We start from the raw sequence: 22,927 nt of genomic DNA on the forward strand, positions 1-22,927 counted from the left end.
ACATTTGGAGAGCCTGCTAAAATACAGCTTTTGGTCCTTTGGGATTTAATTTGCTTAGAAACAAAACATTCCCTTGAAGATAAATAGCAAGAGGCATTGAGTCTACTAACTGGAACAACACTTCCAAATTAATTGAGAAAAGATTTCTTAAAACCACCATAACACCAATTAAATGTGTCCTGATTGGAAAGTTTGGTGCTGAAGAATTATAGTTACAGCACACTGAAAACTTATTAAATTAACTTTTAATTAAGCTATTTTATATCAAACTACTTTCTATCAAAGACAAATGTAGCATTACTTCAAAGAGTTCGTGCTGAACTTGAAGATCATTAACATTTAAACAAAGATGTGCCGTGTGGTTGGCAGGAACTGGAATACTCTCAGACATGGGGGTCTTCTGATTGCAGCTTCAGAATGTGGAGTCCATTATAGTTTGGAAGGAAGAAAAAAAGAAATCTTCAAAGAACACAGACATTGTCAAATTGATGTATTCTGCTTTAATTCATTGGGTAATCCAGTCCTAAGTAATTATAAAATACTTAAAATGTTAAAAATGCAGGCGTGGGTGGAGGGGCAGTTGGGGTTGATTATTGCTGACCATGTTGGCAAATAGACCATGAAAGTATAAAATCTGAACATTTTAGACACAATTTCTTGATCTTGGTGAAATCGAGAGTGGGTGAACCAGTTGAAATGAAGAAGGGGAAAGACATGTTCTTTGAGAACAGACCATTGTCTGTGAGACAGTTCTATGCACTGGCTTCTGTACTTCTGAATTGCAGGACACTCTTAGATACTAGTGCAATGATCAATGCAAAAACGGTGTTCATGCAGTTGAGGGCTGAGCCTTGACACTTTCCTGAATTCAGAGGATTTTAGTCTGTGATTAGAAGATACAAAGTGCTTGACTTTTCAAACAGGGAAATACCGAGTGTATCTTAGAATCCCATTAAATACCTTTAAATCCTCATGAAACATACATTAACAGGATACGCCAGGACAATTTCTAAGTGAGGGAAGGTTCTATGTAAAGAGAAAGAAATAATCATATACCTTGAAAAGCATCTAAATATGACTTGTGGACATTCAACGTGTGTACCAGATGCTGAAAAGAATTGGAAGTGCAGTACAAATGCCATAGACAAACCAGTTTCCTCAGCTTTCTCAGTTCTGATTTCAAGATGCCTCATGCAAGTTGATAAGGATGGACTTCTCTAGTTTTGTTATAAAATGGTCATTTTCTCCCAGGAGATGTTAAGCTGGAATGACGGTGGTTACCTGCAGTGGTTGAAGTTATATGTTAGGGATTTCATTCTGCTTCTACTCAAGAGCATGGTAGAAAATGCTAACCTGTCTTCCTACACAAGTATGATATACATACATATGTATATGTCTGGTGGTGTTTTGCTTTTACGTAACAGATGGCTTGTATAGTCGTATTGACACGCACAGACACACCCCCGTGCAGGGGTCATGCAAGTGGTATTTTCATCATCCAGAATATTGAAACACAAGTTGGTAAACAAACCAAAACATTCCTGGTTTTCTAAACAGAAGATACTTCCTAATAACTTAGAGTGACTGTACTTTCATAAGATTTTAATGATAAAATATTTTCATACTAATAGCAGTAGGAAAAACAGTACTAAAAGTAGATATGTTTTCCCACAGAATACGTATAGAAGAAGAGAAAGTACTTAAAAGAACATCGCAGTCCAGACCCGTGCAAAGTTGGATGTAGGAATCTCAGGTGATATTCCTACCATGAATAACCTAGCTCCTCATAAGGTAGACTAGAAGAAGAAATATTCAATCCTTATTTAGTCAAACATGATTTAGCCGCTCATAGTAAATGTAGTGCAATCAAATGAACATAGTTTAGTGTATCAGTTTTATTTTGACCATCTGCCAGTTGTCCTGCCAGATTTTCCAGGAGTGAAAAGGTGGTTTAATCAATTAAAAAAAAAATAAAAAAATAAAAACAAGTCTTGACTGACTGTTATTTCTCATTCATTTAACAAATTGGCCAAAGAGGTTAAAGCTGTATTTCAGTTCTTTGTATCTAGAGATTTTGCTAAATACAGCCACAGTCACATAACTGTGAGCCTGGCTTCTCAAAATGGGGTACGATGGTATTTATGATCATGCACACTTAATATCCAGTTCTTCAGAGTAATCTATGTTCACAAGTAGGGAGGTGAGGAGAAACAATGTATTAATTTAATTTTCAGAAATAACTATATTATTTTAGAAATTGATCCTATAATGTTATGGATTTTAATAAAACATTTCAATATACATCTATCATAACAGGATCAATTTCCTGGTATGAAACTGCTTTCCAATTTTTCTGTAGCAAAAATGATAAAACTGGAATTAATTATTCTAAAGAAACCTAAAATGATTTTTTTTTATTCTAAGTATTGTTTTAAGAACAACTTTTCTTTTTGTCTGTCTTTTGCTCCCATACTCATAAATTTTTGGAGCATATAATTTCCTGCTATAGTAAAGAAATAGAAAAATAAACTGTAAGAAGATGCAGAAGCAGATGATGTGACTAACAGAATTTAACTTTTGGCAAGTAATATGGCAGACCTGTGATTGAGGATAAGATGGCAGCTGTGGGCTCCCAAAATAAAAGTGAGATAGACCTAAAAAATCAAGTAACAGTTTAAGGTACAGACTTATATTAAGTCACTTTTTTTTCACTGGTGCATGGCTTTGCATTTACAGGTCTTAGCGAGAGTCTGCAGGGACAGAAGTGCCGACACACAAAGATTAAAACCAATTTTCCTGGTATTTCTGAACAGTCTGAAAATTGAAAGAATCAGAGATCTTATGAGACTGGCTGGTTTCAGGAAGTACAGGCAATTCAGATAAGCTTTGAGTAAGCATCAAAAATTTTGCTGCTCACTGCTTATGTTCTGTTTCAAATTCTGAAATTTTAAAAAATTTATCTGTCACAACAAAAAGGGAAAGGAGGCAAGGTGCTATCACAGTAAAAAATTTGTACAACCATCAATAATAAGAGGTTTCTCAGTGCTCTTAGACATTTCCTGGCACCTGCACCCTGAGGCTAACAACTGCAAGTAGAGAGGCTTGGTCTGCATTAATTTAACAAAAGTATCTAAAAAAATATGAGGTCTTATCTCCCTAAGTGTTGGTCATTGAGATGAAAAGGTAAGATTTCAATTAACTGGCGGTGGAATATTGGTCCATTGTGTTTCCTTCCTTGTTTTTGATTGCTGCTTGTTTTCAGGATGATTAAACATATTTAGTAATTGTTATCTGAGTATTAAGCAGTTATTTTGAAATGGTCCTAAACTGAACTTTTTTCCTGACAGCTCTGTTTTGATATTTTGTAGTAAGGGAATCTAAAAGTTGATGCTTTATCAGAAGCAAGTGCTGCAATATTTAATTATCAGGTAAGCTGCAGTGATGTTATGATGTTATTTTCATGATGCTTCTTTCTTATATAGGCTAAATTCCTGTTAAAACAAATTATGAACCATTTTATTTATTTTTTAGTGTACCTCTCAATTGTAGAGAATGTGTTTTAAAAAAAATAACAAACTATCATAATCTGTTCGGAGTTAGTTACCAGCTTAAAAAGAAAGCAATTTAAACAGTTCAATGATATTGATGGTAAAATTCTGTGGTGGTTGGGGTTTTCATTTGGGGTTTTTTTGTTTTGTTTTGGTTTGGGTTTTGTTTTGTTTTTTCTTTTACAAAAAGGTTTCCTAATTAACACAAACAGGTGCTTGAACCTCAGGTTGTTTATTGATACTGATGTTTTTCTACAAGTCTACTCTCTGATGAGACTTTCTTCACAACAGTTTCACTGATGATAATGATAATGCACTCAAACCGATCAATAATTTGTAGACAAGTTTTTATTGTCATTTTAGAGCATACTTCCATGATGGTTCTTTTTCCGTGTGTGCCGTAGGATCACAGTTATGAATGGATAACTCAGGATACTATTCTAGAGGTAAGGTTTTTTCATAGGTCCATACTTAAAAATCATCTGAAATTCTATTAAAGCAAATCCCTTTGCTATAATGAAGAACGACTTTCATGGAGTCCTCCTACATAAGTCTATTGTCAAATTTCACTACATAACAAACATTTTGTTACTTTCTTTCCTGTTACATGGCTGCAGTAGTTCTAATTTCTATTTAATTTTATTTCTTCTGCTTTGTTTTTATTTTTTGTAGAACTGTCGCTGTGACTGTGAGCCTTATTCTTTCTTCCACACTTTGCCTCATCTTTTACATACAAGCTTAAACTCTTATGAAATCCAGGTCAACAATCAGACTATGGGCTCATGAAGGCAGTTAAATCCCTGTCAACAAAAACTACAAGAAGGACATTGAGGTCCAGAGAAGGGCGATGAAGCTGGTGAAGGGTCTGGAGAACAGGTCTTACGAGAAGTGGCTGAGGGGCCTGGGGTTGTTTAGTCTGGAGAAGAGGAGGCTGAGGGGAGACCTTACACTCTCTACAACTACCTGAGAGGAGGCTGTAGTGAGGTGGGTGTTGATCTCTTCTCCCAAGTAACAAGCAATACAAGAGGAAATGGCCTCGAGTTCCTCCGGGGGAGGTTTAGGTTGGATATTAGGAAAAATTTCTTTACTGAAAGGGTTGTCAAACATTGGAACAGGCTGCCCAGGGAAGGGGTGGAGTCACCATCCCTGGAGGTGTTGAAAAAACATGTAGATGTGTCACTTTGGGACATGGTTTAGTGTGCATGGTGATATTAGGTCAGTCTAGTTTCCTACGTCTCTGAAATCACAAGGGTTAAAGTTGGTTTTGTTCCTATAAGGTTTTGAAACAAGAATCCAAGGGATATTTTTAATAATAAGAATCAAACCTGAAATCTTTGGAGGTTCTTAAATGCAATTTTACAGTAGTTTTCCAAACATATTTTACACTATAATTTTTTGTGTGTAGATTGATTAGATTTATTTCATTAAGTCTAAATAAAACCTATTCATCCTTAAAAGCAGGCAGTAATACATAATATATGTATTTATATATAAATAAGTGGAAATCTCATCTGTATGTAACAAGTGTTATACTGAATCTGATTAAGTTCCGTTTTTTTTATAAAAACAAGCCTATTAAGAAAAAAAAGGTGCGGTTTTTTCTTGCACTTGCTATGGGAGGGTAATTTAAAACTCCATTATAAAGACAAACTGCAGTAATAGGTGTATTATTATTTACAGTATCAGAGGAATTACAGCAAAGAGTCCACGTATGAACTGCAGTACTAGTGTTAATCCACCCCTTGCCCTATAAAAAAGGAGAAAACCAAGATTTTTAGATGTTAACCTTAAAAAACATAAAGTAAGTAATTTTTGGAAGTAATTTTGAATCCCTTCAGCTTTTTATTCTCCAGATGGTTATTTATACATTATTATTATGTTAGTCTTTCTTCTTTTCTTGAGTAAAATAGACAGACCAAAACATTTCAGTCTTACAGGTTTTACAAACCTTCAATGACATTTGCAGTTGAACCCTTCCAATTTCTGCAACATTTGCTTCACTGTGGACATTGAACACTATTCCAATAGCAATTATATCATGGTAAATAAAGACACAAGGTAGCTTTTTATCTCTTAAATATGCAGCAAAAGCTTACACGTAGCACCTTCTACTGTACTGTCATGTGAACTTAGGCTCATGATTCCCAGGGCTCTTTTTGGTGTTACTTCTTCCCAGTCCAGTTTCCTATCCCTAAAGAACATAAACTTTTTTTTTCATTATGTATAAAACAACATATTTAGCCATTAAGATGAATGTTTTTCATTTGTGCCTGTTTTACCAAGTGCTAGAGATTGCATTTCATCATGATTGTTCCACTATATTAATCTCTGTAGCAATCTTTATGTGTTGTATCATATGCAAATATGATAATTACTTATTTCATTTCTTTCTAGTGAGAAAGTCACTGGTCGGACTATAATCAAGGCTATAATCAAGATTCAAACTTTGGGGAACTTCTTAAGTGACATCTAATTAAAAGTAGTATCAAAGTCTTTAGACCTTAAGGGACTCATGATATCCTAAAGCAAATATTTTGCTTGAGGTATTTTTTTTTGTCTGAATTGGTTTGTTGTATGTATTCAGATACCGTGCCAAGAGTATCACGGGTTGAGGCTGGGCCAGCCGCTAACAAATGACAGATGCTCTCTACTAACCCCTCTCCCCTCCCAAAAGGGAAAAGGAGAGGGAACAAGGGAGAGAGACTTTATGGTTTGGAAAAGAAAATGAAAACATCTTTAATGGAACAGTAACAATAAAAGAATAAGGAAAGAATGAAATATATATAATATGTACAAATATATACAACTAGATCCAAAATCAATACTGAACCAAACTCCCCCCATCCTGATGATGATATGTCACCACCACGCTGCAAGGCTGGCACTGGGGCAGTCCCAGGCTGGACTCAGCAGCAGACGGGGACGGGATGCAGGAGCTGGACTCAGGCACTGGATTCAGGGATGCACGGATCGGGATCGATGACAGAAGAACAGACAGAGTCCTCTTCAGATGTCGGCCATCAAAGAAGAGAAGAGACCCTCATGATCTCTCAGCTTTATACAGAATATGACGTCTATGGGACGGAATACTCTGTTGGTCAGGTTTGGGTCACCTGTCCAGTTCGCTCCTCCCTGCAGGTGCGACCTTTTATGTGCTTGCGACCCTTTTCACTGCCGGCACCTCAACACGGAGTACAAGATTTAGCAGCGACCTTGGTTGCTGTAAGAACAAGTATAAGCAAGGGCCTCTCTGCACACCATTCCTTGGTACGAACTATAAACATCAGGCCTTGTCACCGCTAGGAGCAGTCACTGTCTGGAAAAACATGCTGTTGGTTTCAGAAAATGCTGTTAGTTAGAGGAGACTTAACTGAAAAGTTAAAGCACTGAAACAGAATTAGTTCTGGTTTAGCCCAAACCAGGACACAAGAGATCGATGTTTATGGTATGATAGCGTTAGTGATAGGGATGTCTTGAGAAAGTTCTTCTAGTAAAAGAAAACTGTCAAAGACTGTGCAGCTACTTACTATTGCAAGTTTATTTCATAACTGAATCCCACTTAGATTTACATGCTTATATCTAGTGTGTTTTTCTTTCTGTACATAGTTCTTGCAGATGAAATTTGTAGCCACTGGCTGACATAAGTTACTTATTGCAAAGTAATCAAAAACTATCCAGACATAGTGGAACACTTTAATAACTTTTGGGAAAAAGGCTAACAAATCACATGCAGATTTAATACACGGCAGTATCAACTGATAAAACCCAAGTTATAAAATATTTTGCAAATTCAAAGTTAGTGACTCCTACATTAAATTACAATAAATATTAAACAGAATTGATTTATTTATTTGAATTACATTTTCTCATTATTTAATTCCTCTTGAACTGATTTCATCCTATTTCCAATGTTTCATGAAAATGTGATTATAAACACTGCATATTTATAACCTTTTAGCTAAAATATAATTAAGCTTGAGGAAAAACCTCTTCTGCATAGCAAAGAGGGGATCATTAACAGTGACAGGAGGAATGCAAAGTATTAGGCAGGTGGCTATATTCCAACATGTAAAGGATCATTATGACTGACCGATACTGTTTACATCAAGATTTCACCTTGACTCCATTACTACTTGTTTGATTAGAGAATTACGTTTAGTTAAACATTAAGTCTTCACTGAAAGAGTACAAATGGTGAACAAATACTGATACAGCTGTGGTGCCAGTAGTTATTCTACCCTGATTTTGTCAGGTTATTGTCTGATCATTTTTTATAAGTGCCTGCTTTTGTGAATTCAGTTAGCTTCATGTATTAGTAGTTTAAATTGATGTAAAGGTCTTTTTTTTGGTAGAATAAACACATTTCACTGAAATAAATCCCTTTAATTTTCTCGTTGTAGTGATCTCACATCTCTGTTTTGTCCTACAAATGTAGTAATCTATTTACCCTAGCTACAAGTCCTGCTAGAACCTACTTTGCTTAGAGTTTAATTGCTCTTAGGATTGCTTGAAAAAACACGAAGGGCCCTTCGTAAAAAGGGTAAAAGACAATGGTATCTTGAAGAGCTCCTCTGTATGCTCATTCCTTTTCTTTGACTTTAGCAGCAGATAGCTGCGAGTATGCTGACGTGTTTAGAGACAAGTACAGAGCTCTAAGGCCTGCTAGCACAGTTTTCAAGCCTGGATAAATACCTGTAGTAAGGAGAGGTAGTATAAGTATCTTTCCTTTCCACTCTGCTGTGTCATATGGCTACTGTGGTCATGTGCATAGAACAAAGGTTTGTATATAATAAAAAAGAGAGGTAGGCTGTCATGGAGAATAATGCTCAACTCATAGTTTAGAACAAGTAATGATTGGAGCAGCTTAATGATTTATTGATGACTATCAGTGAGCCAGTCATTCAGGATAGCCACAGTAGCGCATACAAAATATTAACAAAGACCTACAATTATCTAAACACTTTATAACTACTCCTCAAATGTTCCAGTCATACACTCACAACTATGTGCATGCTCTCCTTCTTGCAGGCCATGTGAGTTGCAAGCACCCCTCTCCACTTCTGGGGGTGCAGGTTCTCCTGTTTACACGTATCTCCTGTTAGGTGGGTGCCCCAGCTATGTGCACCCTTCTGTTCCCTAAAACCTGCTAATCCACATGCTGGTGAGCAAGGCACCGTGGTCACATATGCACACCCAGGTTTGGGTCCCTGGTCCTGCACCCTATATTGTCACTCCTCTAGCTGGATGTAGGCTGCTTATGGCATTGGAGGGAGAGGGTTCTCTGCCTGGCCTAAACAGAGGTCATGGTGTTGGTGAGGCAGCTTCTGCCAGTGCCACACCAGGTTTAGATGGCTGCGCTGTTATCCTTTTCTCACTCTAAGATCCCTCATGAGTGTTGCAAATCTTCGTGATTCTGACTCCATTTTATTTAGTCAAGCAAAGGGAGAAATCACAGGTTTTAAGTTTGCAACTAAGCATGGTTTAATTGCTAAGATAAGAATCTGTACTCTCCTAACCAAGAATAATTTAATTTGTAAACTATCTGTAGGATGTCAAGCTCTTAAAATCATGTGTCACTACTAACCCTTCTACAGCAGAGACAGTTGCAGTAGCCCTGTGGGTGTTCACGTCAGAAAGTTCAGCCTTATTCACTGCATAAGGAAATAACAGTAACTGGGCATGTCAAAGCATGACTCGATTCCAGAAAATTGCAATAAAGCAGGCCACTGGGCAGTAACTAAGCATGGCTTCCAGGGTGTTTCTTTGTAAGAGCTTGGGGAGAGAATGGGAATGGTCTGACTGAAGAATCAGAAAGCATTGGGAACCTATGGAATTAAACAAGAAAGGAAGCATTTGCTAAATCATAGTCTTTCCTTAGTGGTACTTAATATCACTCTGTGAAGCAGTCTTCTTGCTTTCTTCCCTGGTGTACTAATAAACAAGACTGACATTTCCTGGAATGGTTCTTTATAATAATGACCTGTGCTTATTTATATAGCTTTCTGGGCTCTGCAGTCCTGTAGCATTGATAACGTTGGGCTGAAACCAGTGTTTCAATAACTGACTGCCTTCTGCTAAATATGTCCTGCACTTACGTGTTCTGAAAATTGAAGCTATTCACTACAATAGAAAGTTATAAAATAAATTATTTCTATCACTTAAAAAACAAATCCAGAAACTTGCACCAGATCATTTATTTTCCAAAGAATCTAGTCTTGTGTCTCAGTTGTAGAATGAGATGTAGAAAGACTCCAAGGGACATACTTTGGGTTCAGCAGTTTTTCTGCATATAATCAGTTACAAGATTGGAGGCTTAATTAAATGAGAGATGTAACAGGTTAATGAAGTACCAGGAGAAAAGAGAAAGACAGGTGCAATGTACATACATTTAATTTCTAGTAAAAAGTTTAAAAACATTCTGAAAGTTGAGATTTTATATTCCTTAGAATAAAGGCATGACTACTCATGAGTAGCAAATATTTGTCTGAGAGTGTATTGTTGCAGCAGGTAATTACTGTTAAGTTTTAGCTTGTTCTATGCCCATGATGGTTTCGATTAGCAAGCCTCTAAAATATTGCCAGTAGAGAGGACGGCCAATACCGCTGACATGTCCTGTACTTTTCTTTCTCTTTGCAATTCTCTTAGAAGTAATATGAAAAGACTAGAAAAGGTATGTATGTATACTGAAACACGCTCTGCTTATCACTTTTCTTCTCTACTGTGTAACAAGCATTTGAAAAACATTATTAATTTTTTAGGGGCTGGCATGCTTCTTTTGTCTCTGAAACAATTCATTTTAACTTGAGAAGACGGAATGGTTTTAGCAGCTTCAAAAACTGTCATAACTGTTACACTCTCCAGAATTTGATAAATCTAACCAATTTTTTCCTTTTGTGAGAAAACTGTGTCTGCCTATGTTTATTCTTTCTTCTCCAAATCTTGAGATGCCATTTTCCATTTGCCTTTCATTCTGATTTTACAAAATTACTTCTTAAAAACGTTTTAGAAATAAATTTGTATAATAAAGATTCTAGAGTGTGATCACAGATAATATTAGCAGGGATGTGGAAAATGCAATTTTTTTTCTGTCCTTTCATATCTTCCTTTCTAAAGTGCAGTAAACTGTTGACCTTTACTACTTCAAAAGACAAATTTGATTTTATTATGTACCTTGTGTCTTGATATCTTGTTGACTATAGTACATTATGAATCTTACTGGATAACACAGCCTGGCTTCCTACCAAGAACAAGCTATACCTCACTACAGTTCATTGTGATGTCTGACTGCTTTGGAATAGAGGTAAAGTCTCTTGACAGATGTCCTGACAAAGCAATAATGAAAAGGTCATACCACATTTCCTGCAGCATTTATCTTGTTTCTTTAGTGGCTGTGTGCTGAAAACTAGATCCAATTACATCTAATTAGGAACACCACGTTCTGCAATAAAGTTAAGAATCTATTGAACACTTTAATCAAAATTATTAAACCATTGTATTTGAAAATTCTAAAACTCTTACATAGTATCTCATCAATGTTACTATTAAGATCCAGTCTTAAAACTTTTCACCTTTTCTAAAGATCAAGGTCAGCAGTTTGTGTTTTATGGGGCCTCGGGGCCATTTTGAACTATTACTACTTCAAGAATTGTTGATTATGATTGAATGCTGGAACAAAAGAACATCATACTCATTCTGAGCAAGTCTTCCCTGACAACATTGTCAGCATATGGAATAATAAGTGCCCCAAATTCAGCGACAATTATGAAAATGCTTGCTTATCAATTATTTTATCTTTCCTTGATAAGCTGTAAATTATTAAAGGCTAATTCTAAAAATACTGCATGCTTGACTAAGTGCAGAATGTTTCTTTTGTCATAATGTTCTGATATTAGAAAACAAAGTAAAAATAATTGATGATGTTAAAGAAAATAATTTTCTGTGTTGATATACAACAGTAATTCGGATAGGTTTGGAACAGGCTATTTTGAAAGGCCACAGAAGTCTACAGAGGTCTTTCAGCTGCCTTAATGAGTATTGTTAGCCCCATAGGCTGTTAATTACATTGGTAACAGTGTCATCGTTGTTATGGCACCCATAAAATCAAGTGCTTAATTGCGGGGTCTTTACACTGCTTAAAAATTTGCTTACTTATTTTGTTTTGTGTCAGACCTTTTCTGCGTAAGCAATATCAAAAATAAACTTTGTTACATTCCAGCTAGTTCCATATTTTAATACACTTAGATTTGGTCCGAGGTCAAGGAGGAGTCGGAAGTCACTAAAATGTTCCCATCACTTTTTCTTCTAAATGGGAAACATGGATTCTGATTAGTACATTTGGAGAGAACCTACGTATGATAAATCTTATTTTCCCTCTGGAAACTGTAACAAGAAGAGATGAGTCAGAGTACAGTATTCTGTATTTTGTAAACCTTAATTACACAGTTGCAAAAACTGGCTCAAAAATAACTTTAGTAATTCTTCAACTAAATGCTTACAATTTTCTTTCCTCCTGGTTTGTCTTGTAGTGATTAATGTGTGATATACACAAATGGATGACTAATAGAAGTTCTTCCTGGGCTCAGCTAGCTTTTTTTAAAAAAATCCAATCAAAATACACAGACTGAAGGAAGAAACAGACCTTCCAGTCCAACTCTGTCCTCAAAGGCCAAGTTATCAGAGTCAATAGCCCTCATACAAATTACTGTCTTGTAATGTTCTGTGCTTAATAGACTATACACTTAAATCCTACCCACTTATATCTAGTGAGAAAAAACTTTTTGTCACTGAAAAAGCATTCTTCTAATAACACAGATGACAGCACCAGCGCTGATGAACTTGACTTTCATTAAGAAGCCTGCTGGAGTGGAATAGATCTACACTCAGCAAAAAACAAAGCTGGTCAAAAAGAAGAAAATTAAATGAATGCAGCTTTGATACAGTCTTATTATTCTTGATAAAAAGTGTGCTTGGTTTATTTACAAAGTGTTTTTACTTTTAGTAATGTGTTTTCTATAATCTGAATCACTAAGGATTTAATTATAAATAATTTATATTTTATATGTTTAATTATAAGAAGATATTATGAATTTTAGGACTGCATGTTTCAATGCAGGTGAGCCTTATATTCGTATTTATTTGTGTGCTTTCGCTCCACTCCCTTGCCTTCCCCACTTCATTTTCTTTCTGAAATGTTTTTTCCTCTCACACTGTGCTTGTTCCATCTTTGCGCTAAATGCTGATGTGCACTGTTGGGGGCAGGGGAGGAGGGCTGCACAATGGCCTGGATAACAACAGCTGACAAGAAGTGATGTGAGAGTAACTCTGTGTGACTGGAACAGCCAAAACTGTCTGAGAGGATTTGCCCAAACAGTGATGTTGCTGGAGATGATGGTGACCATCATCCAGATTGAAAAGCAACCAGGGAATGATAAAAAGACTTTTGAAACAGTGAAGTATCTCGAAAAGAAATGTAAAAGATGCATGGAAAGTATGCAACAGTCGTGAGGGACCTTGGAGTGAGAAGAAGATAACAGAGCAGAGTGTAAATCCATTTTGACACCTGCAGAAGTCGCCCCAGCATGTGACTTCTGGGACACCTATAGGCATCCAGGAACCTGCACCCCCAGAAGTGGAGGGGTCTTACAGCTGTGAGTGTGTGTGTGTGTGTAACTAGAACTTTTTATCATTACTTATAAAAGGATATTTAGAAATTTGTAGCTTTATATTAAAATTTTTTCAGTGTGTTACTGTTTTATCTGTTTTATTGCTGAAATTGTGATCCTCGGTGACTGTTTCACTGTTTACAAGTTAATGACATAGCATTGATAAATCAATAAACCACTTCAATCCCAACCTGATTTATGCCTTCTGAATTGAGTGGGTTCTTATGCTGGTACATATTATATCTAGACGCTTTCTTTGATGAAATCAAAGATTACAGTAATTAAATTGTAGAGGATTTGAGCTTTGCAGTGTAGTGACATTTTTCCTGTTGTTAGAAATTGTGAGGTACACGTTGTGGGAGAGAAAAAAAAAGAAGCCGTTCTAAAAAACTTTCTCCCTCCTCAAACATCTTAATTTGACTTGCTTTTTCTGAAAGTCATAATTTTCATTGTTGAGACTGTTACAAATTCTACTCCTAGAGGAAGAAGTACAAGGGTTATAAAAATGCTAATTTAAGCTTTAAAGTATAAATAAGTAATAGATAAAGTATAAATAATTATATTTAATTTTTTTTCTCTGACACTGTAAAATAGGGACTAGGTTCTTAGTAGAGATATTGCTTAATCCAGGCTCATTTTATACAGTTGAGGGTCTAGCCTCATATACGTTATTGCTGTTCTTAGTCAGGTCCTTGAAAATCTTCCAGTTCTCAAATACATGTGTTCATTGTGCTCTACTGAGGTGTAAACAGTTGAAGAAACAAATCATATAATGGTATGTAGGCCTATTACATGTCAAGATGAATTGCCAAAAGAGTATGATGGCACCAAAGTGATAAAGGATTATGACTTTATGTGCTGCTAGTGCTGAACCACAATTATCTTACCAAGAACAAGCAATTATTCAAAATAAGACACAATTCGCTCTAAATGCAGACTACTCGGAATATACGGGGTTGAAGTCTTCCACTGATGTAAAATAGCTTGGCTCAAAGAGTAAGTTTTCAGAATCAGTGTGACCTTTTCATTTTCCTGAGTTATCAGCCTGTTCCCATAGCATGGATAATTTTTTTCAGGCACTTTAAAAATGAGTCTGTAGAAGTAAAACTGTCTTGAAGTTTTACTGTAAGCCTCTCTACTTTCAACAGTTGCAATTTTCTTATGTCATCCAATTTTTTGTGTTGTGCTCTCCTGCGAATTAGGAGGCAATGATTTAGACTCAATGGGAAGGGCCTGGCTAGACTGTTCCCTTCAGGGATCTGGTCTCAGGTGTGTTTGGCAGGTGATGGGGTGGCCATGAACTGCTACAGACTGGTTACAGCAGCTTCCAGCTGGCCTGGTGGCAGAGAGAACCAGAACAAAAAAAAAAAAAACACAACCCAAATTCATATGCCAAAATTACTCACAAGAGAAGTACATGGTGCCCCGTATTGAAGGAGACTGCAGCCGTTAAGTTGAGCACATTCCACACAGAAGGAATGGTTCCCTTCTGAGGGAAGTGCCGCCAGAGCAGGAACTCTCCTGAAGGAACTCCCGCCCAAACTGCTGCCACGTCAGAGCGGAGGACACTCCTGAGGGAACTGCCACCCGCACTGCTGCCGCACCAGAGCGGAGACACTCCTGAGGTATCTCCCGCCCAAACTGCTGCCACTCCAGAGTGAGGACACTCCTGAGGTATCTCCCGCCCAAACTGCTGCCACTCCAGAGTGAGGACACTCCTGAGGGAACTGCCACCCGAACTGCTGCCGCACCAGAGCGGGGACACTCCTGAGGTATCTCCCGCCCAAACTGCTGCCACGCCAAAGTGGGGACACTGCTGAGGGAACTGCCGCCCAAACTGCTACCACGCCAGAGCGGAGGTACTGCTGAGGGAGATACTGCCACAGCAGAGCGGGAACTCGCCTCGTCAGACGAATTTTCAGACTGGCAGCAAAAATGAGGTAATTTCAGAATTGGCAGATGGGAGGAGAAGGGTTTGTCTAATTGTGTTCTGTTTTTCCTCAGTACCTGAATCAGTGATTAAAGGTTTGTTTTGGTAGGCAGTGAATTAACTGAAATAAAGCTCCCCGACTTTGGGCTGTTTACCCCTTGATGCTTGGATGAGACTTGATACAGGCTCAATCTAAGCATTACCTCTTACACAAACTGCCTGTTTGGATGGTCCTGGCGGACAACAAGTAGAATGATCAAGCTGTGTGTCCTATCTCACAGATACTGCTAGGCAGCCATTTTGCAAGTTCCTCTCTAGTCAATAACATCGTGGATGTAACTAAAGTGGCATCACATGTGGTGCCTGCTAGCTCCAGGTGGAGAGTAGGTGTACCCTGTACCTCCATACCTCTTTAGGTATGAGCATTAGAGTTTGTCACTAGAAGAATAAAGGGTAATTCAAGCACTGGTTCTCAGCATCCTTAGAAACACTAAGCATCCTCTAAGTCAGGTGAAAATATATGGAAATAAAAATTTAGAAATCTTGCTTTAGGAATATCAAATGGTTCATGATTGAGGCACCAGAATTATTTTTCTTTCTTTGTGAATTTTGTATTGGGAGTGCATGGAATTTATGTTAGCTGCTTAATTTCAGCATATCCAATAGACAACAGCTGTCACGATATTACTGCAGTTCTACTCCATGGTTGCAGGTAGCAGGTAAGAGAAAACAGCATATCTGAAGTGGCTTTCTCATGCCGTGTAATTTGATAAAGTGTTAATTATAGATTTTCATTAATACTTTATGTTATACAATGTATTTCAAAACTTAGTACATTCTTTGTATTCCAATGCTGTAATCAGTTATAAAGTGTAATCAATTTTAAAACTGTATACAGTTTTTAAAATACAACTAAAAACTACTGTTCACTGCTAAAATACAGCTACTGGCCTGGAGTTTTCTTTTCCACAATACTAATGTGGTTTTAGTTTACTCTTCGTCTGTAATGAGCAAATTTCTTTCCAACTTCTGAGGATCATTTGGGGAATTGCTGGATTGGAAGAGAGCTACAGTTTTTCAGAGTTGATGAGGGAGAAGATGTATTTAATTTTGCTCCTGCACTTGCAGTATTTTTCAGAATGTATTTATTATGTTATAAAACATAGATGTCTTTTAGTACTCTTTGTTAGTATTTCTAGTTATATAAATGAACTAGTCCCTATTAACATTACAGTTCAGTATATAAATCCATGTGGCACCCAAATCCTTCTGTGTCATAGGGCATTATAAACTTAATATTCTCACATTAGCATAAGAAAAATACAGTTCGGTATAAATTAGCTATCTTTAAACAGTAGCGTACCCAAGTAGCTAAATAAGCTTTATTTAAACTCACTGTAAAAGTATAACATAAAATATATTAAATCTGATTTTGTAAGTGCATTGATTACCATTTAGAGATACATTCATAGAATTTAAGAACAAACTAGTATGTTAAAAGTATCTAATCTCACCACCAAGTGTTCTAATTGACTTAATTTCACCTGATCATCCTTGCATTGTACATATTTTTTCAGCTGGAATGAAAATAGGCCCTGTGGTTGAACTAAATAATCCCTTAGTCATACATATCAGTCGCATGCTTGATACATAAGACAATATAAGTATTATGTCAAAGGAAATAAACTCCTAAGGAAGAATACACTAATTGAAGAACTTACTCTGGACAGGATTTTGTTGGTGTAGGAAATTATGCTTGTATAAAATAATACTTTAATTGCTTGATTATTGTTTTTATTTTTTTTAAAAAGTGAATGATTAAAATTTAAAACAGCTGTGATGACTGTACAGGGAAAAAAAAAAAAAAAATTTGCAAGGTGATTTTTTTTGCCCCAGGTGAAAAAATATGTCTAGAATAAATTTACCTCTTTGGGGACACATGCATGTGTCATGAAACCTATGAAATTTTCCTGTCCCCAGAGCCACAGTGAATTTGAGATGGGACTAGCCCCAGATGTCTAACGTGTATTAATATTCACTGAACACAGAAATAGCTTTAGTTTCAAAACCAAATGATAATAAATGGTTCATACTGTAGCTGTCACTGTAAGTGGTGTCTACAAACAGAGCAGCCTCTCATTAAGGTTAATATCTGTTAGAGCTTACACTACATTTAGAATAATTGATACAGCAGTTCTATTCCATTACTGCAGATAAGTATGTGGACTGAATACCTTTGATCATTTGCAGTGATTTAAACACAGTTGTGCTGACTTCAGAGAAGTTGTAGCATTGAAGTCTGAAGGGGATAAGGTTTATTATTAATTGTCTTTAAAATATTTTAATGAAACACAAATTGATGATTGTATTTTCATAACCTTTTTGCCCCTTAACGTATGGAAGGAGGACTATACATCAGTCTTCCATTCAGACATTATAAGTGATCAAATAGTTTCAAATGGGTCCTTCCCTGACACCCTTTCATCATGTGAATGAATTCCGAGTACAGGCGTGGAAGAAAAATTCAAAGTATGTTTGTCTTTCATTCTAGTGCTTCCTGACCAGAATATTTATGTGTGTGCTTATTTGCGTTTTCCCTTTTTTCTTATCATGTGACAGTTTACTGCATTATCTCAAAATAGAGGTTTTAGGAAAAGGAGCTCTTTCTTCCTCAGATATTATTTGCTATATCAGGTCATGGTGCCAATTGGATTTTAAATATGCTGGATTACAATGGAACTCATGTGGAAGTACCTGTGAGATTCATGTGAACACCACATGTATTCTTAATCATCTGCAGGTTATACTGAATACTAAATTAATTATTAAGATAAATATATCTATATTCCATCTTTGTGATCAGAGCAGCTGTGTGAGTAGAAAAGTAAGTGTGTCCTTGATAAAAACAGTAGGAGAACTTGTAAAATCACAATACAGTGTCTTTGCTGAATGAAGAGGTAGACTAGCACGTTCCCAAAGCAACTGGGGGGGAAATGGAAGCATGCAGGCATGCTGCTGGCATATTTTGTGTGTGTGTGTATGTGTCCGTCCATAGGTAACAGAATGAGATATGGAATATCACACTAAAATTTAAATATGCCATCCTTAAAAAAGTTGATAAAGACCGGAGAGCTTGTGTTGTCATTTGTTTGTACATTGAAAGTACACCATCACTGTAGGGTACAGAGAACAAAATGAAAAAAAGAATAGTTAGTTCTTAGAATTATGTTACTAATGAAATTGTGCAGGACAACATTTGGGGGAGGGAAAGAATGGAAGCCTGTTGGTGAGTGGGTCAAGGCGCTAGATGGGAAAGAGGAAATACAGGCAGTGTGAGTCAGCATTACATGATACCAAGTGGGCAGAACCCTGGCTGTGCTGAAAAGCTTGGAGACTTCCTATTAATTTATTTTGTTTTGGTGTTTGTTTCATAAACCAAAGCTCACTGGTGTAACTGAGAAGCCTTCTACTGCAGGGCAGATTGGACTAGTCTCATGGATGAAATCCCACTCTGCTGATGCATTGCCCTTTTCCAAGCAAGTGGGACAAAAAAGATGAAAACATTTTTACTGAAGAAATCCTAGTGAAACTGAAAAAATATTATCTTGCTGTTAGTATATTTTTCTGCCTATTTTATAAACTCTCATAACCTTTCCCCTACACACAATAAAGAAACTTAATGTGCAAGGAGACACTAACCTCTATTTCATTTTTATAACAGAAACATTTTCTCGTTTACTTTTAAGTGATTTCCGTCGCTAGAAGCATTTGGTTGTTTAGAACTGCTGAGGTTCTTATGCTTTGAAATGAGCATTTGTGGAGAGTTTTGTGTATTCCAGCTCATCAAAGGAATGTCTCATTAACGTATGTTATACCTGAACCTTTGAAGATACGGTGTTTATTAGATCGGCGTTGTGTACACATTTCTTTATTCATTCAATCACCTTTATGTTATATTAAACTGCTAGTCATAAAAGTGATGTGCTGTACTTTCAGATTTGGAAGAGGGATTGTTTCCAAGGAGAAATTTGGGACTTTCAAATTTTACTTTTTAAGTCACTTTGAAGAAGAAAAGTTTCCTTTTACCACTTGCTTTACAATCTGGTTCAAAGCTGTAGTTGAAATGCCAGCAACTCAAACGTGTATCTGAAATATCTCTGGGTCATCCAATGCACTGACTTTCCCCTCCTACAAGGAGGTCAAAGTTCAGCTTCCCTTATAACTATGAAAAGAAAATCAATGATACTTATTGAGTACTTAACTGAAAAACGTTCCAGTAACTTTAATACTGTATTTATCAGGATAAACTTGAATTGTTAACAGTAGCAAGTGTTACCTGCTTTCATCTACTGCATGATAGAAATGAGTAATTAACATACTGCTGTGTTTTGTGACTTTTTCAGATAAAACATTATAGTTAAAGAATACCCACAGCTATTCTAAAGTGTTATAGCTCCGTTGGCTTTGACAGAACAAACGTTTTGTAGATTTTATGTCTCAAACCCTGTAACATCTATTTGGCAAGCTCTTCCTAATACAGCCTGCAAAACAAAGATCCCATTTATGCTTATTCTTTTCAAATGGATTAAAGAGAAAGACTTCTTGAAGTTATCATTGGAAACAGATCTTCATTAGGTGAAAATTGCTTTAACTGTAGATGTCTTATGGACTTCAGCATTTTATATTAGCATTGAGTCTTGTTTTTAACACAGACATTTCAATCCTGCTGCGAGTTTTATAAAGTTGAGTTGCTGATATACTAAAAGATGATACAAAGATTCATGAAAGCATTTGCTTTGCAAGTAATCATATATACTTTATGTAGTGAATCAGAAAGGAAAATATCTGTATATTATTGCAGTTCTTATCCATGGTTTTTGAGGAAACTTGAAACTAATTGCTTAAATTTATTGACTATTTTAGATTGATGGCGTATTGATTGGTGGAAGAAGTTTAGTCCATTCATAAATTGACCTTATACATTAGTCTGTCCTTACCGTGAGTTACGCTGTTACGCGAAGGTTTATTAGTACTTCCATAAGGTGCATTTGGCTTTTGAAGGCTAATACTGTTAGATGTTTAATTCTACTAGCCTGAATTTATATCACTAGTTTCTGTAGAGTACCATAATGTAGAATATGAATGTCCATGAATAAATATATAGCATATATGCTATAATGATTAGGATTTTCTGGATTTTTTTTTCTCCATGATTTTAAAAGGACAAGATTTTTCAGACGTGCAGAAGATTTATTCTTTAAAAATTGTTTCCTTCAGGAATTTTTGTTTTATCATTTTTGAAAATCTTGACCCAGAGTTGTCTTGTACCTTAATATTGTATAACCGAACATAACAAAGTAGCAGCAACCTAACAGATCAGATCAGATAGGAATGCTCTTAGCAGTGAAGATATGCTGATGACGTGCTTGTTATCTCATTTTGTTCTTAATCTGTATTAGTAGACCTGGCTATTGCTGCTACTTACGTTGTAATATCTCCAAGAAACTATCTCTTTTAATAAAATAAATTAACATAAAATTAAATTAAACTTTTTAATGATTTGCAAGTTTATGTAAATGACCAATTTATAAAAGAACTTTATGTAATCGGACACATTCACTGCTCAAACCTAACATTAAGTGTTCTCTGCAAATCTCATTATATGCAGCTCATGAGTGTAATTAACATATTAATTTATATGCAGATAGCCACCCAAATGCCAAAGTATTTTTATTCAGCAAATTCCTTTCCAATTTTGAATTGTTATTGGAAAAAAAACATGAAAGAAAACTTCATAGGGTCAGAATGAGCTGCATTCAAACTCTCACGAATAACATTTTTTTGGCTGTTCTTAGCAGATGCACTTTCAGGTGTCTCTTTTCAGGGCATTCTGTATAAACATGCAGAATTCATTTTTATGTTTTTTTAGTATCTGTTTCAGCATGACGGCTCAGTGTAAAAATATGTATAATTAAAAGACTTGGTTCTGAATTTAGTTAGACTTTGCAAAGAGATTAAATTTCTGTTAAAATGTATTGATCTAGTCTCTTATCCTAATCCTGTACTGTAAAGTCATCTATATAGTTTTGCATTATTTCAAGAGCACACTTAAGACATGAGCATAAGAATAAAATGAACCTGAAGTAGATGCCCAAAATCTTTGATCTCTTTGCAATCAAAGCTATAGATTGAAACCCTGAGAGTGGGCTCCAGGGAGAAAGGAGAAAGAAGTAAGATAAAGGAGAGAATTCAATGATTATTGATAGTACAAGTAATACAAAAATGAAGAGGGAATCTGTGCTAAAACTCTCTGGATTTTCAAATTATTTTGGTTTATAAGGTTCCAGCTACTTTCTTTGTTGTTCTGCAAAATTACAAAAAATACTGTAAAATGCAAACAGAAAATATTTTGAGAAATGTTTGTCAAAATAAGAATAGATGATATTAGACTGACAAAATCTATTTTAAAACTTTTCAATAACTTTTCTAACGTTTGAACATACAATGCTTAAATTGGTTGTGTTATCTAGCTATGACTAATAACGAAGCAAAAATAACTCCATCTGAGATTGTGGTATCCTATGAAATAAATAGGATATTTTCTACTAGTTAATTATAATTAGGTTAAGTCATATATTTAGACAGATCGTAAGACAGACAAATAGGGAATGTGGACTCAGTAAATATTCACGATTTTTAAATCTCTAGTCTGTAGATACTTGCACGTTGATTTGTTCACATTTCTGGTTTGTCACATTAAAACAAACACTTTAAACTTTCAGTATTCATAAAATTTCAAATATTTTGTCCTTTAAAAAGTGTCAGAACATGAAAAACATGCTTGGAATTTCCTTCCGTAACTCTTCAAACAAAAGAAAGTACACTTCTCTCGGACATTGGTAGACTTATTTCCGTCTTTATATAAGGCACGTTTGAAGTGCTGTTTGAAGTCTGTCGTTTTCTTTTTGCTTTTACCTTGAGTGACTGGGATGATTTTTTCCAAGTGACCAGCAAGCATTCTCTTTATTTCCTGTTTTTTTTAACACGCATAGAAGAGCAAATTTTAAGGCATATTTCCAAAGACTTAAACAACCACATAACTATTATTTGAGTATTTTTTCTTTTTTTCCCTGTTTTCCCTTTGACATTTGATTTCTTCTCAGTATTGAGAATGCTAAGATATTTTGGATACACTTCCTAATTAAATCTTCTTTTTTTCCCCAGTTTTTCTTGTTGCTTCTGTAGATCACAGGTTAAAACTTAATTGCAATCTGATGCATTAATTTTCCCAAAATTTCACATACATGTAATACAGGTGGGTATAGGAAGAGGTACAGGAAACCATATTTTCTAAATTTAAATTGTAAAATGAAATAGTTCAAGGATTTGAGTAAGGTATTGAGGGGAAAAATGTTTTTTTTAAATATATGTATTTTATTGTAGTTTTCATCACAAGGATAACTCCGCACAATGTTCTTGCAAAGTCCTGTATTTAAAGATGAAAACTCTGGTGTGAAAGTATACATTTTAACTGCCAGGAGCTTCTGTTAAACTGTGACTGAATGAGACAGAGGGGAGGATGGAAATATCATCCACTATTTTTTGTTGTTATTCTATTAGCTAATACTTCTCCAGTTTTACATGTTCGTATACACCCAGTGGCTGAAGATGAACAGGCTGTCAAAAGAAGTTCTAGGCAACCTGATTATTTAAATGTTTTGATCTATTCTCCTATTCAGAGGTCTTCAAATAAATAAACCTCATAAATTATGTAAACCACTGACCAT

The sequence above is a fragment of the Leptosomus discolor genome, chromosome 3, assembly GCF_034619465.1.
Source record: "Leptosomus discolor isolate bLepDis1 chromosome 3, bLepDis1.hap2, whole genome shotgun sequence".
Classification (NCBI taxonomy): domain Eukaryota; kingdom Metazoa; phylum Chordata; class Aves; order Leptosomiformes; family Leptosomidae; genus Leptosomus; species Leptosomus discolor.